We start from the raw sequence: 15,866 nt of genomic DNA, 5'->3' as shown, positions 1-15,866 counted from the left end.
CACTACAGTATAAAACAAAACCAATATTTATTTTAATGTAGAATTTTAGCCCTGAGGCCTCCCTTTATAAAGAGGGATTTTTTTCCATTTCTTTTTTAAAATTTTATTTTTTTGGAAAAAAACTAATATATTAATTAACATTTTTTAATATGAACTGATGTTACGATCAAACATTGCTTTTCAAATTCATGGCTTACATATTTAATTTGATATTATTATATTTATTTCAATTTTCTGAAAGGGTAGGAAAAGCAAATATGTCTTGGCATACAGTTTTAAAAAGAAACACCTTTGAATTATAAGAAGATGGAGATCAGAGTTTCCTTTTTGTCTCAAAAGGAATGAGAAGAGTCAGCAGGGTGCTATTGCTCCTTGAAGATGTCTTTGTTTATTCCTCTTTATCACTGAATCCTGCAACCACATCACAGCAGAGTGTAGGGTACACCACTTTAAATGATAAGAGTTTCAATAGGCACTTTAGTGGAATTAAGAAAAATCTAACACTCTTCCACCGTGATGCCACATAGCTCTCTTCGTTGTAGGTTGTCATATCAGTAAATCGTATTTAATAGGCCTGAGCATGTCTCAGCGTGTTTCTGAAATAACAAAACAAAGCAAGTACATATTATAGGATTTATCTTGTGTCAACAGAATAAACCAAAACTGACAGTGTGATAAATACAGCCACTTGCTAGAAACCAGATCGTCAAAAGAATCCTGCATTATAAAGCCTGTGTGTGTGCGCGCGTTGATGTCTACTTGTGTTGCTCCTGTTAAAAAATCTCTCCTCCTCTGCACCTAGCCTCCGCCTCTCCCTAAGTGACTTTGTCGGGGTTGTAGCTCTCTTCTTCATGGAACATGTCAGCAAGGACCTTGAAGCGCGGTCCCCAGTCCGCCAGGTAGTCGTAGTCCTGGTCAGCATCAGTGGCCAGCTAGTCAATGGAGCTGAGCGACCTGGCTAGCGACCCTGCGCCCTCGTAGGCGAAGGTGGCCAGCGAGTCATAGGGCGGGGCAGCAGGTCCAGGTCGTGCCCCTGCAGCCTCTGATGGATGAAGTCCCTGATGTCCGTGCTGTCTTCTACCGGGGGCCTCTGGCGGGGCAGGCAAAGTGAGTCTGGCTTGATATCCCTGCGGATTTTGTTCTGTTCGAATGCTGTCGGGTTTCTCAGCACCCGGATGTCGAAGGCCTGCGTGTCCTCCTCTCCACCTCCTTCATCGTCATAGTGAATAACGTTGTCTCTTATGTCTTCCTTGGAGGTCATCAAGGTATCCTTCTTCCTCTGCCTGCGCAATGCGATGTACAGCACAACTATGGCTGAGAGGAGACAAATTGCAATTGGGGAAAAGAAGGCAGATGAGTCATTTATCATTCCAAGAAAGTTAAAATTGATCAAGGCATGCTGTTTCCAAACTTAGATTAAAAACACTACAATCAATAGGAGCACGTATGTGTTTATGTTTTTCTCATTGTCTGAAGTCAACAACTTTATTTGGAAATGATAACAAGAAACCACAGAACAGTTATTCAAAATATCATTTTTGCCCTTATATTTCCATATTTTAGATTTCAGTTTGACAAAAATGCCGGGGTGGGTGGGGGTGGGGATGTTCTAACCATACAGAGTTGTAAGAATTGATACCAAAAAAAAAAAAAAAAAAACTTAAATATCATCATCATCTGCAAGATGTAATTATCATGGTTAGTTTCCAAATTGTAGTATTCTCATTTGGAAATTGGAAATTTGTGTTTTTAATGAAATAAATAATTTTTTGAGGTAATCAATTAAAAATAATTAGGGGAGCAAAATCCTTTTGATTTACAATGGAAGAGTCTGGAAGACTCTTGTCATAAAACTAGAGAGTAGAGAAGAATACATCATGATGAAACTAGGTTATTTCACTTTCTCCAAAATTAGAGTCAGGGGATTGGAAGAAGGGAGGGAACCTAGGGAGGACTTCTGTACACTGGGACTTTGAGAGAAGTTTAACAGCTCTGCACTTTCTCTATGACTTAGAGAATCCCCAAACCTAAGAGACTGTTGTTTGATTGCCTGGGGAGTATGTGAGAGACTGAAAGCCTCATAGAGAATTCCTGAATGCAAACTGGTTTAGGAGTCATCATGGCAATAAAGCAGACTATTATAGACTTCCCTGAAGTCCACCTAAAAGAAAATCAAGTAACACTGAATTCTTGGGCTTCCCATCAACTCACAAAGGAAATGAAAATGGCAGACCTAGTGAAGTCTGTGATTGGTTACAGAAGTCAAAGAAGTGGATATTTAAGCAGACACCATGGAAAGATGAAGAGTGCCAATATTCACTACTCTGTTCGAGTGAATTCACAGCCTCTAGAATAGCACAGGTATTTTGCAGGCATTAGGAAGCATAGAATGAAGGAGTGCATGGTAGATTTCAGGGCTTTGTAATGATGAGCAGACATGTTACTTGCTACCCTGTTTCAAGGTAGCAATACAAATAGACCAATACACTCCCAATGTGCCTTCTCATTTTAATCAATTAGAAATAATTAGGGGAGCAAAATCCTTTTTACTTATATTGGAAGAGTTTGGAAGACTCTTGTCATAGAACTATAGAGTTCTTTCATCATGATAAAACTCGGTTATTTCTCCCCAGGCAATCAAACAAGTCTCCTAGGTTTTGGGATTCCCTAAGTCATAGGGAAAGTGCAGAGCTGCTAAATTGCTATGAAATTACTCTGGCATTCTAGTAGTCACAAGACAAATGAGCAGAATGAGAAAGGAACACTTGATTTGAACTTAAACCTAATTGATTATGTTCAATTCCAGATGTTAGAATTTTTTTGAATGTGCTCTTTTAAGTTTTATATCAACAGCACAAATAGATACTAATAATTATTTATTATAAATTATAAGGACATAATATTTCATTATGCTTATGAAAGTTATTTAGATGTAATTAATAATACACATGTAAATTGGACTACAACTTTATCATTCAAGACAGCATGAACATTTGTCTCAAGGCATGTTCCCACAAGGTATCATCGAATTCCTTACTCCATGTTCTACCTCCTACAAGTGGTTTAACAGTTTTGCTTTCTATCCTATAGTTACTAGAAAGTGTTCATCTTTTTCAGAATATTTTTTCCTGAATGGAAAATATGCATATACAAACTTATCCCACAGTGCCCACCAGTGTATCTGTTGTAATTTGATTTTAAAGAAGTGATGCAAAATTGAAATCTCTCTGTACTAGTGTGAATATGGCAATAAATTAGAAAGTGAAATAGAAAAGCTGAACAGTTGATGGGAGAGGCAAAGCCCTGAAATTGGTTGACAGTCACTATCACAGAGATGGTGAACACATTTTACTTCAGTCCTTTTCCTTTGTTGTGTGCCTAGATATTTTAGTCAGTTTTCTTCAGAGTAGGAATAGTTAAAATTTTGATGTGAGGGGATGTGGGAAAATTGGAAGAAGAATTGCTTCTGAAAGGCAGTTTTAACTGAAGAAAATAAAATTTGGGGATTCCTTTATATTCTATTTCTTTACTGCCCTTTTCTTTCTTCTCTTTTCAGAATTTGAGAGCTTTTGTTCACCTAGTACATTTCTTAGAAGACTATAGGATCTTTTATTCAATTGTAGTAATACTAGAATATAAAATGAATTGAGAAATTGTTGCCAAAAAATAGATATTTTTAGAGAGAATCTCATTTTGCAAAGGCCACAAACTTGAAAATCCAGTTTTATATTTTAAATTATGTGATTTATGAGGGATTAAATAAAAAATATATCTCACAAAATATTGTAATATAGAAAAATTATAACAAGAAGTGACAGCTCACTGAACAAAAATCTATTTACATGGTAAACTGAGAGGGAGAGCATGCCCGCTCTAGAAAGAGAGAGAGAGAGACAGAGATAGAGAAATTGTTGCCAAAAAATAGATATTTTTAGAGAGAATCTCATTTTGCAAAGGCCACAAACTTGAAAATCCAATTTTATATTTTAAATTATGTGATTTATGAGGGATTAAATAAAAAATATATCTCACAAAATATTGTAATATAGATAAATTATAACAAGAAGTGACAGCTCACTGAACAAAAATCTATTTACATGGTAAACTGAGAGGGAGAGCATGCCCGCTCTAGAAAGAGAGAGAGAGAGAGACAGAGATAGAGACATAGGAGTGTGTGAGAGAGAACTTGATCAATGTTGAAACTAACCTAAAAGTATAATGAAACATAGTAGGATTTCAATTAAAGTGCCAGTGCTCAATCCAACAGGCAGAAAAATTGCTTCCACATTACAAGACAGGATGGTACCGTCAGAGTCACACCTACAAACACGAATAGTCATTGTGTTTGTACTGCTCTGGATAGGGTAGCTGCTGTCTTCTATTACAACAGGGAGGAAATACAACTCTTGCTGTCTGTGGCTGTATCCATTTCTTCTGGTTTCAATTCCAGCTGTGTTGTCTACAAAACAGGACATTCAGATAACATGGTTACTGTGAGTTTCACTTCAATTCTTTAAGTTGGTATCCACTAAGTATAAGAAAACCTTCTTGAACTGGTAAAATGCAACCTTATATTAGTTATGTCATATATCATCATGAAAACTGCCAGAAAAATAATCCTTAAAGAAGGAGGAAACACTAATCTTGTCTGCTGCAAGAATTAGCTTTTGTATTTGGAAAAAAATACAGAATGTTTTATGAGAAAAGAAGTCGTTGGGTTACTCTTTTTTCTTTTCTTATATGAAAATGTCATTGAGGAAAAGAATATTTCCACACATATTAGCATAACAAAAAATTAAAGCATTAATCTGTTGAATATCTTATATAAGAATCTATTCTTTAAAATTCATTAAAAATCTATTGATGGAGGCTATGGTTGTAGCTCAGTGGTGGAGTTCTTCCTTGCCTAGCATGTGAGGCATTGGGTTCTATTTCAGAACCACATAAAAAAATAATTAATTAATTAATTAAAGGTATTGTGTCCATCTGCAGCTAAAAAGATTATTTTTTAAAAAATCTATTGACTCTTTCAGATTAAACTTGTGATTTGTCCTGTGTTTTACATGGATCATTTATACATAAACAAATAAACATGTTTATATACGGACCCCCCATATTCACACATTCCATAGCCATGGATTGAAAATTTGAGAAAACAAGCAATGGAAAAAAATTTCCATTGCTATACATAAAGAGTAAAATTGACTGTTTATTTTTGTATCGTTTACATTGTGTTAGGTATAATAAGTAACATAGAGATGATTTGAATTTTTCAGAAGGCTGTGCACAGATTATGTGTAAATACTATGAAATGCTTTATAAGAAATTTGTATTTCTGAAAACTTTGGACTCTATGGGTGTTAGGGTCCTGGAATTAATCCGTAACATACCAACAGACAACTGCAGGTATGAGTGTGTGTGTGTGTGTGTGTGTGTGTGTGTGTGTGTGTGTGTGTGTGTATGCATGTGTAGGTATTTAAATGCTTTCACTCTTGCACATCAGATAAAAAAAGAGAGATGGAAAAATACATTCCAATTATAAATGTAAAAATACATAACAATTTGTGAAAATCATGAACTATTACCACTTTAATGTAATTACAAAGGAAAATCATTTTAACTTGAATAAAATTAATAGTAGTGATATTTGTAGAAATAAAAGACACCAAAATTCCATTTCATATAAATTTAATTAATGTTTCAATTGAAAATATTATTTTGCATTCATTTGCTCTTTTCTTATATGTTTCTATACATGAAAGCATAAATTTTAGTTTATTTGAAAACTCTTCATTATTATTTCCAATAAACTCCCCCCAAATGTTTTATTTTTACAAATAAATTGACATGTAGTTTATTATTTATCAATATATTAACATTCATAATTCCCACTTGAAAATAGATTTAAAAATTAGAAAAATATATTACTCAATAAAATATAAGTCTGTTAAAAATGTTATCATTTCCATTATGTTACATTGTACTGTTTGTAGATACTCAATGGAGCCAACAGAAGTTACTGAAAAATGGAGTACCTTGATGAACAAAGTATACATGTGATAAGATCAGGGTTTGTTTTGGTAAGATTACTTTGTTATTATTGCAGACATAACACTTTAAAATTAAGAAACAAAACTTAAAAATGCCAGGTGTCTACTAGGATACTCCCAATTAAATTTATGTGTCAAATGATTGTGGGGACAATAAGGATAGAAAAGTGGAGACTAGTCGAAGCAATGCTAAAATCTTCAGCACTTGATGTTTTTCTACATGAATCTGAGGAAAAGGAACAAAGATTAAGTGTTGTAACCTGAGTGAAAATAATTAATAGTTTTATTTGTGTAGCAGTACTGAGGATTGAACTCAGGAATGTTCTACCTCCCAGCTACTTCCCCAGCCTTTTATGTTTTTATTTTGACACGGGTCTCGCTAGTTTGCAGAACCTCAAACTTGTGATCTTTCTGTCTCATTTTCTCGAATAATTGGAATTACAGAAATGCACCACAGTGTCTAGAATCTTTTGGGATATTTAAAATATTTATTTTCAGTTTATTATTTTTTGAAAATAGATTGCATGAAAATTGTACATTGTCAATAGTGAGGAAAAAAAAAGATATAGTAAACCTCATTTCCCCACTTAAAACATTTTCTGTACCCTAAAAAGTGTACAAATATAGCTTGCAGTAAAGAAGAGCAATAATTGACATTAAATTCTGTAGCAGGTATATGTGCAGTCTATAAGCAAACACTGCTCCTGAGACCAGTGGGTCTGGTCCATATTATCATGATTATCTTGGTCTTCCAACAAAGATGGATTAGGGGGGCATAGCAGATACTCAGAGTGAGTAAGTGATATGAGCGTCAATCTTATGATCTGGAAATCTGATTTGTCTGCATTATATTCATGAATTAAACCAAGGGCATCCTGCATTGGGCTCTATGAATTCTTTCTCCATCCTCTTGTCTTCATCTTCACAGCCAGTCTCACACAATAATGCAAAGGTGCCAGGACTAATCTTTTCTCCCTCTCATGTCTTTTCCATATTACATAAGACTGATCTTCCCAAAATGAAAATCTGAACATGTTATACTGTTGCATAAACTTTTCAATGACTTATAAAATTACTCTATTTGAATTACTATACCTTTACCTTATTTATAAATAGTGTGAACATAATGACCTGATTTGTTTTGGACAGCTCTATTTTAGATGGGTTGCTCTAACTGAAAACTATAAATATTGTCTACTTCTGTTCTCAGAAGTGTTACAATTTTCATGATAAAACATGTGCTTGTTTTATTCATAAAATCCTTCAACTTTGGGATGCTGTTTCATGTACAGCTGTTCTTCAGTCATTCTCACTCAACTTTCTTTGGTGACAATACATGGGTACTCCAATTTCTTTCTCTAATTATTTAAAGCAAACCCAGTTTTCTCAAAACATCCTTGGGCGTCTACCAATAATCACCATCATTATCATCCCATTATAATTTAAGTACTTAGTTCTAGAAACAGAATTTATTAAAACTTTAGCTTCTCACTACCCAATATTATAAAAATTGGCATTTTAATTCTTATTTTTTAGCATATAGAAATTTTGAAGCCAGGAGCAGTGTGGCACATGCCTGTAATCCCAGTGGCTCAGGAGGCTGAGACAGGGGGATAACAAGTTCAAAGCCAGCCGCAGCAAAGGCAAGGCTCAAAACAACACAGTAAGAACCTGTATCTAAATAAAATATAAAATAAGGCTGGGGATGTGGCTTAGTGGTCGAGTGCCCCTGAAGTTTAAACTCCAGTGGTCACTTTATTTATAAAATCAAAAAAAATTTAAGAGATAAAAATGTCAAAGCAAAAAACAAAAACAAACAAAAAGGCAAAAAGCAAAACTATAATTTGCAATTACTTAATAGAGAACACATAAACCTTAATATAGACAGTTCCCAACTTCATGGTTAAATATTTTTAGTCCATATGTTGTATGAAAGCATACCCATAGTATGAAATTGTTACCCTTTTCATTTTTAGTATGATATTTAAAAATTGCATGATATATTCCAAACTTTATTCTAATATAGACAATCTGTTAGATGATTTTGACCAACTGCAGATTAACAAACTGTTCTAAACACATTTAAGATAGGATATGCTAATCCCTGATGTTTAGTAGGGTAGGTATATGATATGCATTGTCAATTTAGTATATTTTCAACTTTATGATGAGTTTATGGAGACATAATCCTATCATACATTGAGAAGCATCTGAAATCCAGTATTCTTTATGTTTTTTGTAGTGGATATAATCGTGTCACATGCAATAGTAATAGCAGAAGTAGTAGCAATGTTGGCCAGGATAGTAGTAGAAAGTAAGTGTAAACATGGTATATGAGGGGATAACTAAAATTATAGTGGCAGAAATATATTATAACCATTATGTTTTATACTTCATATACATGAATTTAATACAAGTAGGGTGAAGTTCTCATCGTTTAGTACAATTTTCTGAGCGTCAACCATTTTGGTATGGCCTGGGAATCATTCTGATTACAATATCTACATTAGTAACCAGTGCTATACTGAGTGTTATTAAAATAAAACAGATACTATAGAGTTACCTATTTGTATATACAAGAAATATGCATGGGAGCCAAAGGATATATTTGATAGGGACAACTTTCAATTTGTCTGGTAGCTTTTTACATGCATGGCTCATTAAGAGACATTCCTTTGTATGGTGGAAATACATTGGCCTTCTAGATAGATCCATATAGATTAAATATTTAACTTATTACTATTTAGGCAATGTTGGATTTCTCATATGTGGATTTCTTTATTTTACAAAATTGAATGCTTTTAGGAAAAGTATTGATTCCTCTATGTGTGCCCTGTGAAAAAGCTACTTGAAAAAGGTAAATCTTTAAGTGTTTATACTTACTTCTGAAGTCACGGACTGTAAAATTTGGTTTGATGGCAGCCTCAGGGGATAATCTAAAGGAGAACTGCTGCCCAGCAGGTGAAAGATCACGATCTTCAGCACTGACTATCTGAATTATCTGAAACAAAGTAAAGATTAAACTTGAAGTCAATCAGTTTTGAAAGGAACTTTACATAACAGGTTTATAAATCCATTTAATGAAGTATACTACAGAAATTATACTTTTTGAATTTATTTCAACAGGCCAATTACTCACACATAATTTTTTTAACAATTTTCTAAATGTTTACAGGTTTTAATAGCTGGCTCAATTATAGGACACAGGTTAATTCTAAATCAATATATGTGAAACTGAAAAGCTTAACAGCATTGAAAATTCTCACTAATAAGCAAAATGAAATTAAAATGTACTTGTTTGCATTTTAAATTAGATGAATTAAATTCTTTCCAGCCTAAACCTGAAGCTGCTTACTGGAAACAAAATATTTGATTATCTAAAAGTGCTAGAAATAGCAAAATTTTAGAACTGTTGTTTGTTAGAATGAGTTTTATTTTCATGTATAAAACAATGGGAAACAAAGAAAGAATGTGTATATTGTTTCTGTTGTTACGCTAATTTTCCTTCATTGGTTAGGAACAAAAATATGTTTTTATAGATTTCCATAATAAGCATTACAATCTCTATTTCAAAAAATGTTCTTCACTGTCATCAAAAGTAGCACATAGTCTAGTTAAATTCCTGATATTTCAGTAAGATGCTCTTAAATTTGAAAATAATCAAAAAGTAATTTCTCAGAGCCAAACTATAACATTCATAATTCACTACATAGATAAGCAAGTTACAATGGCTTTAAGTGATTAGACAGTCAGCTCAGTGGTAGAGTGCTTACTTAGCATGCACAAGAATATGGATTCCATTTCACCAAAAACAAAACAAAACAAAACAAAATCAGAATGGCTTCCAGGCACTTTTGAATCAACATATCCAAAAGCTGTGTGCCAGAAAGACTAATTTCAGGAAGCATGTGTGGGAAAAGACAAAGGATATGTGCTGATCAGAGGATCATGCTTTTGAACTAAATTTCAATCTGGCAGAGGAAGACGTTATATTCAATTATGGCAACCTGCCATAATTGTGTAAAATATTCATCATATGGCTGATGCTATTAAACTGATGCTTTTGATTTTTGTTTTATTTCTGGTTTTTATTCCTGGTTAAATCCAGTCTCCGGACTACAATTTACCTTCCCATATATTTGGGCACACAGAGAGATACCTAAATAATGGATAGATGAATCACAGTTGTTATTGGCATTTATGTATCAGTGCAGCATTAGTACCAAAATTAGGGATTTTGGATTCTGGATTTGAAATTTTAATTTCTTACCATAGTGCAAACTCTTTGCACAGAATTTATTTTCCTTGTATAATTGTCATAAATGAGACTTTTATAATTCATCATTAGACAATAGAATATAATAATTTAGAAAGAATCTTGATACATATCCTGAAAAATTAACTTTTTTGACTCAGACCAATGGACTCCAATCATAGAATTTCACCCCTAAAAGTTCTGTACATTACTTAGGGACCAATATTTGATTGTCAATTTTTATTTTGTTTTCTTAATGTTGTTAGCTAGTGCCACTATTAAATTAAAAAAAATATTTAACAACAAAATATCAAGAACATATTTTTGAAGAAAGAAAATCATCTTAGGACAGCATATAGAAACTATTAAAGACATTCATTTATCTGGAAACGTTATTTGGATAGCACTGCCCTGAAGAAAATAACTCTCACATAAATTTTCACAGGCTTACATAAGACCAACTTATTCCCTACTATTTCTCTCCTTTTTAGAAAAGTACACACACACACACACACACACACACACACACACACATATATATATATATATATATATATATACATATATGTATTTTATATATATTCAAGAATAATCCAGAAAAGAGAGCTATTTGCTATGCATGGTTTGTAGGCCAGGGGCACTATAGTTGGGTACCCAAAGCAGAAAATGGCAATATATCACACACCCTGCAAACTCAAGGGACATTTCAGCACTGTGCTTTGAACATAAGTATTGAGGAGTAGGACACAAAAACCCAAAAGATATTTTTTGATATAGAGTTCGCAAGAACACAACAGATTTTTCACTACTTTGTCCACAAATAAGAAAATCTGGTTGATCTCTAGTAACATGGACTTGTATCAGTATTTCAAATCTTTTACTTTATTAGACAAATAGAGCTAAATAGAGCTCTGTTCCCAGAGGCTAATTTCATTTGGAGCATTATAAGATTTTGATTAGTCTGATATTATTGATATTCTTATGTATCCAGAAGACAAAAAATGGCTTTTTTATATACTTTGGCACAGTGGAGCTCCTCAAAAGTGAAAAAAATAGTTAATTTGTAGAAGTTTTGTAAACTTCTTTTAATTTTCCAATTATCAAAAAAATTAATTTATGCTCAAATACTTATGTAGCATCTACTATTAAAAACATTGGAGCAGAACAAGCGAAACAGACATCCATATTGTGGATGCTTTCAAGGTGATAAGGTTTAATCCATTCTGTGACTATTATAAATTAATGATGCAGATTTCTTATTTGAGGTATCATGATGAAAATATGTAGTAATGTAATTCATTTAGTGATTTCCTCACATCATCTATGAATGATTGGGACAACACAGTCAATCTAGAAGTCTCCATGCTTATGAAAATGTAACTTTACTCACCAAAATGGTGTCTGCTTGACACATACAATTACTGAGCACTTGAAATGTTACTAGAGTGAACATGGGCTCTAAATTTTATTTAAACTTCATATAATAGTTATATTGATAGTACATATCACTGGTGCACAGCTTTTGGACAAATAATCTACTAAGTAGTATTACATGCACAAATTGAAAGACAGTAAATTTTAAAGCGTGCCCTTTAAAAATATTGTTTCAAATGTAAAATTTATTTCAAGAATTAAAACTCATTCAATTTACCTAAGTAAGTGGTTATGTTATTTAAAAGTGATTGAAGTTTACATCAATATATCAGCATAGAGTGTTTGCTCACAGTTAAGTTCTTTAGAAAAGCCACAGTAAGAGAGTACAAAAATGGAAGAATGCATAATCCAAAGAACTTACTAGGAAATCAAAACTTTATTTCCCATGGGATTATTTTCACATCCATATTCACCATAATCCACTCAAGTTTAATATCTCTTATGATTTATTTTATGAGGACTTGTTCTGAAATATGAGCATATGCACATGTATATATGTCTGGACTTAGAGTTGAAAATATACACATATGATGTGTCTTTAAACATTTTTTTTGGCATGGGGCAGTGGGTTCTGGGATTGAACCCAGGGTTTTTTTACCAATGAGTTACATTTCACTTTTCTCTTTTTGAAATAAGGTTTCACTAAATTTCTGAGGCTGACCTCAAACTTGTTATCTTCATTTCTCAGCCTCACAAGTCAATGAAATTACAAGTGTGTACCACCAATAGTTTTATATACTCTTGATTCACACTATTTCTAAGATACCTGTCCTGGTTTTGCATTTTCACAGAAGGCTGTCTCATATGGCACAGATATTTCTGGAGGAAATTCATTGACATCTAAGACATTAATTAGTATGTTGACTTTGCTGGTTAATAATGGATTACCTGTTGAAACATAAAAACATAAATTATGATTAAAATTGTTTTAGTTATTCTTTCTTCAATAAAGAACATCAGTGCAACACTGATGCTTAGGTGTCAGAACACAAACAATGCATATTACCAGGGTTCATCCCTGAAACTCACCATTAGGTAAGACCAACCACTTAGCTGGCATTTTATAGGTTTAGGGCATTTCTGGTGGAATGACTTACCTATCTTACCAGGATTAGTTCACAAGAGTAATCTTTGCCATTAGCAATATTTTTATTAGATTAAAAAATATAGTTTTCTAAGTTTTATAAATGTAGTGAAAATTTTACTCTCTGCCATGTTTTACATCATAAATGACCCTTTTGAAATTAATCATCTCAGAAGTTTCTTCCTGAATAAAACAATGATGAGTATCAAGAAGAAAGAGAAATTGATTTACATAAATCATAATTAGAAAAATAGCTTTAAGGGAGTAAAATCAAGGAATATCATAGAAAGCTAGGATATCCTGAAATTAATTGTTGATTATATGAAAGAAAAGAATAAGCAAACTTTTGTTAGAGAACAGGTTCTTTCTACTGTATCAAAATAAATCTCAACTGAAAAGGTATCAGTTAAAATCCCATCACAGGGTTTGGGTTCAACCTAATAACTTACCCTTTGCTACCTGTCATTTGCTGAAGTATGCTCTAAATAATTTATTACAAAACATAAAAGTATTTCTTACAAAACATAAAAGTATTATGTTATAAATAATTAGTTTAATAAATTATAACATAATACTTTAATATTTTGTAAGTTTTAGCTTACAACATACAAAATTTACCTTTAAGAATTTAAAGATGAATCAGTTGTCTCAAATTTTCAAAGGCCTACCCAGATCACACAGCTAGAAGAATGGGGAGTTAAAAATGTAAGTCCAGGAGTATGAAAATTGAAAGACGTATATATTCTACCATACATTCTGTCTTGATTCTTCTGTAGAAGAAGTTAAATTCTTCTATAGTGTTATTGAAAATTCAAAATATTTTTATACACCTCTATCTGGAAAGCTTTAAAGAAATGAGTACACAAATATTTTGAATGACTGATTGTCATAAGTCTATAAAATTCAGTAGAAAGAAATTTTAAAATGTTGAATGTTAACACAAAAAATATCTACACGTTGCCATATGTCACTGTGAAATCTACTCATGTATACCAGTATGGACAGAAAATATATGAAATGAGGATACTTGGTGTAATTATGAAAAATATGTTGTTAATCTTGAAGAATGATTGTGAAAATACATATGATGTAGACATTGATATTGGTGAAAGCATACTAACTTATTTGATAAGAAAAACTTTGGCTTAGTTTTCAAAAGTTATTGAACCTTTCTTATTCAGTTATTTCACTGAGTTTCCCCATATAAAACACAGGATATCAATAATTCCTACCTCATAGATTTGTTGTATTAAATAAGATGATGTTTTACATAACTTTCAATGTTTTGGTGAAATTCTTATTATTCTTATGACCAGTTATATTCTGTGGAGATTAGCTAGAGACAGTTATTTTATTAGTACTTACATTTATGTAGTGCAGAATAGGGATAAAAGTCAGTAAATTTGCTAAACTTGGTTTAAATTTCTAAAGAAACTGTATATCAACAATAAAAATAAAACAAATGCTTAATACTTTAAAAAGTAAACAATGAATCAACAACATTCTAAAACACATTATACAGATTAACTCATTTATGGTTCATGGTAACTATTATATAGACACTATCATCAACCCTATTATGCATATGGAACTCTTAAAAAAATTGGCGAGTTGTGACTTTTCCAAAAACCACAATTGAAGGTAAAAATGCTGACTTGGAATCAGATGTTCTGGCTCCTTAGTGCTTCTCAATTCTATTATTTATTATTATTTTTAAAAAGCACACTGATAATTATACAGCCACTTAAAATAGATAAATAATTTATATTATGTCTTAGATTTTGCTGTTAAGAAGAATGACAACCTGTTCAACATCTGGACAATGGGAAACAGTCTACTTCCTATTTTACATGGTAAAGTGGGTTCAAGTCCAGAGCCCACATGAAGAGGAGAATTTCTTTTCCACTTTTTTCTAGGGTAGGAGTTTTATTTCATTAGGTTACAATGAGAGGGAATTTCTTCAAGAGGAGACAAGTCTTATCCCTCAATTGTATTTATCTTAACAATCTACTTTTATAATATATAAAAAGATTATCAAAATGAATTCAGGCCTACATTCATTCATCAAAAGTTCTGGGTATTCTTTGAATTATTGAATTATTGCCCTAAAATGTCATTTTAGTTGATGTTTTCTATGAGTAAATTTTCACAAAAAAACATCAATACTGTAATAACTTATTGTTAATAATGTTACCCCAGGGGATGCTTTAAGCGTTTTAACTAAGACAAATCTTTGTTGTGTGAAACAATTCTGTGCACTGCAGGACACCTAGATTTCCTGAAATTAAATGTCAGAAGCCAGCATTGCAAAAGCCATAAAATAAATGTTCAGTCAAAGATAGAGGAAAAACAATAAAAACAGCATGTTCATATTGCTGAAAATGAGTAATGGGTTTATGGATTTAATTCTGTTATTTTTTCTCTATTAAATACATTTTTAATTTTTCATAATTAAGGGCTTAAAAACAATATACTGAATTCCTTAGTGCCAAGCTAGGTAGGAAGAACATCTCTGTTTGAGAACTACTGAAGTCTAATAAGCCTTGAAATTTTGCCATAGTATATAATTTATAAAAGTAATGCAGCATTCTTTCATTTAGGTATATAATTTACTAAAGTATGTTGACAAAGTAATGACATATTTTCTTTCTGACCCATCTAATCTATATTACACAGAGCAATAATGAAATTTCATTTAACTTTGATTCAGCAAGAGTATAATGACCAAATATTTGACAACAAAATTATACAGGGTTTAGTTATTATTTAATACTTAAAAAACAAATTCAATTGTTGGCTTAGTAAACATTAAACAACTGATGTCACACATAATTGTGATGTTCCTAATAGACTGTTTAAATTTCCATTATCATTAGTCTACTTTGTTTATATTTTAATTATCTGCTAATTAATAATTTGTGGTCCATTTATGATAACCAAGATATAATTCTGGTCAGGTGCAGGGTGCACATATGGCTGCTTTGAAGGCTGAGACAGGAGGGTCAACCAAGCCTCAGCAATAGCAAGGCACTAAGCAACTCAA

The 15,866-nt window shown here is 32.3% G+C and overlaps 1 pseudogene across 1 annotated transcript in view; it reads right to left on the bottom strand.

Annotated features, from left to right (window-relative positions):
- Nucleotides 1-200: 200 nt before the first annotated feature.
- LOC143386138 (cadherin-12-like) overlaps nucleotides 201-15,866 on the bottom strand; it is an 80,725-nt pseudogene continuing 65,059 nt past the window's right edge. Inside the window, exons 5-8 of the transcript XR_013089812.2 lie at nucleotides 12,506-12,627; nucleotides 8,934-9,051; nucleotides 4,208-4,459; nucleotides 201-1,314 (exon numbers count right to left, since the gene is read on the bottom strand). The product of XR_013089812.2 is annotated as a cadherin-12-like (transcript). The remainder of the gene's footprint in view (nucleotides 1,315-4,207; nucleotides 4,460-8,933; nucleotides 9,052-12,505; nucleotides 12,628-15,866) is intronic.

This window comes from Callospermophilus lateralis, unplaced genomic scaffold, assembly GCF_048772815.1.
Source record: "Callospermophilus lateralis isolate mCalLat2 unplaced genomic scaffold, mCalLat2.hap1 Scaffold_113, whole genome shotgun sequence".
In the NCBI taxonomy this organism is placed as follows: Eukaryota; Metazoa; Chordata; class Mammalia; order Rodentia; family Sciuridae; genus Callospermophilus; species Callospermophilus lateralis.
Note: the sequence above shows the minus strand (reverse complement) of the source record. Positions and strands in the feature narration are given on the sequence as shown.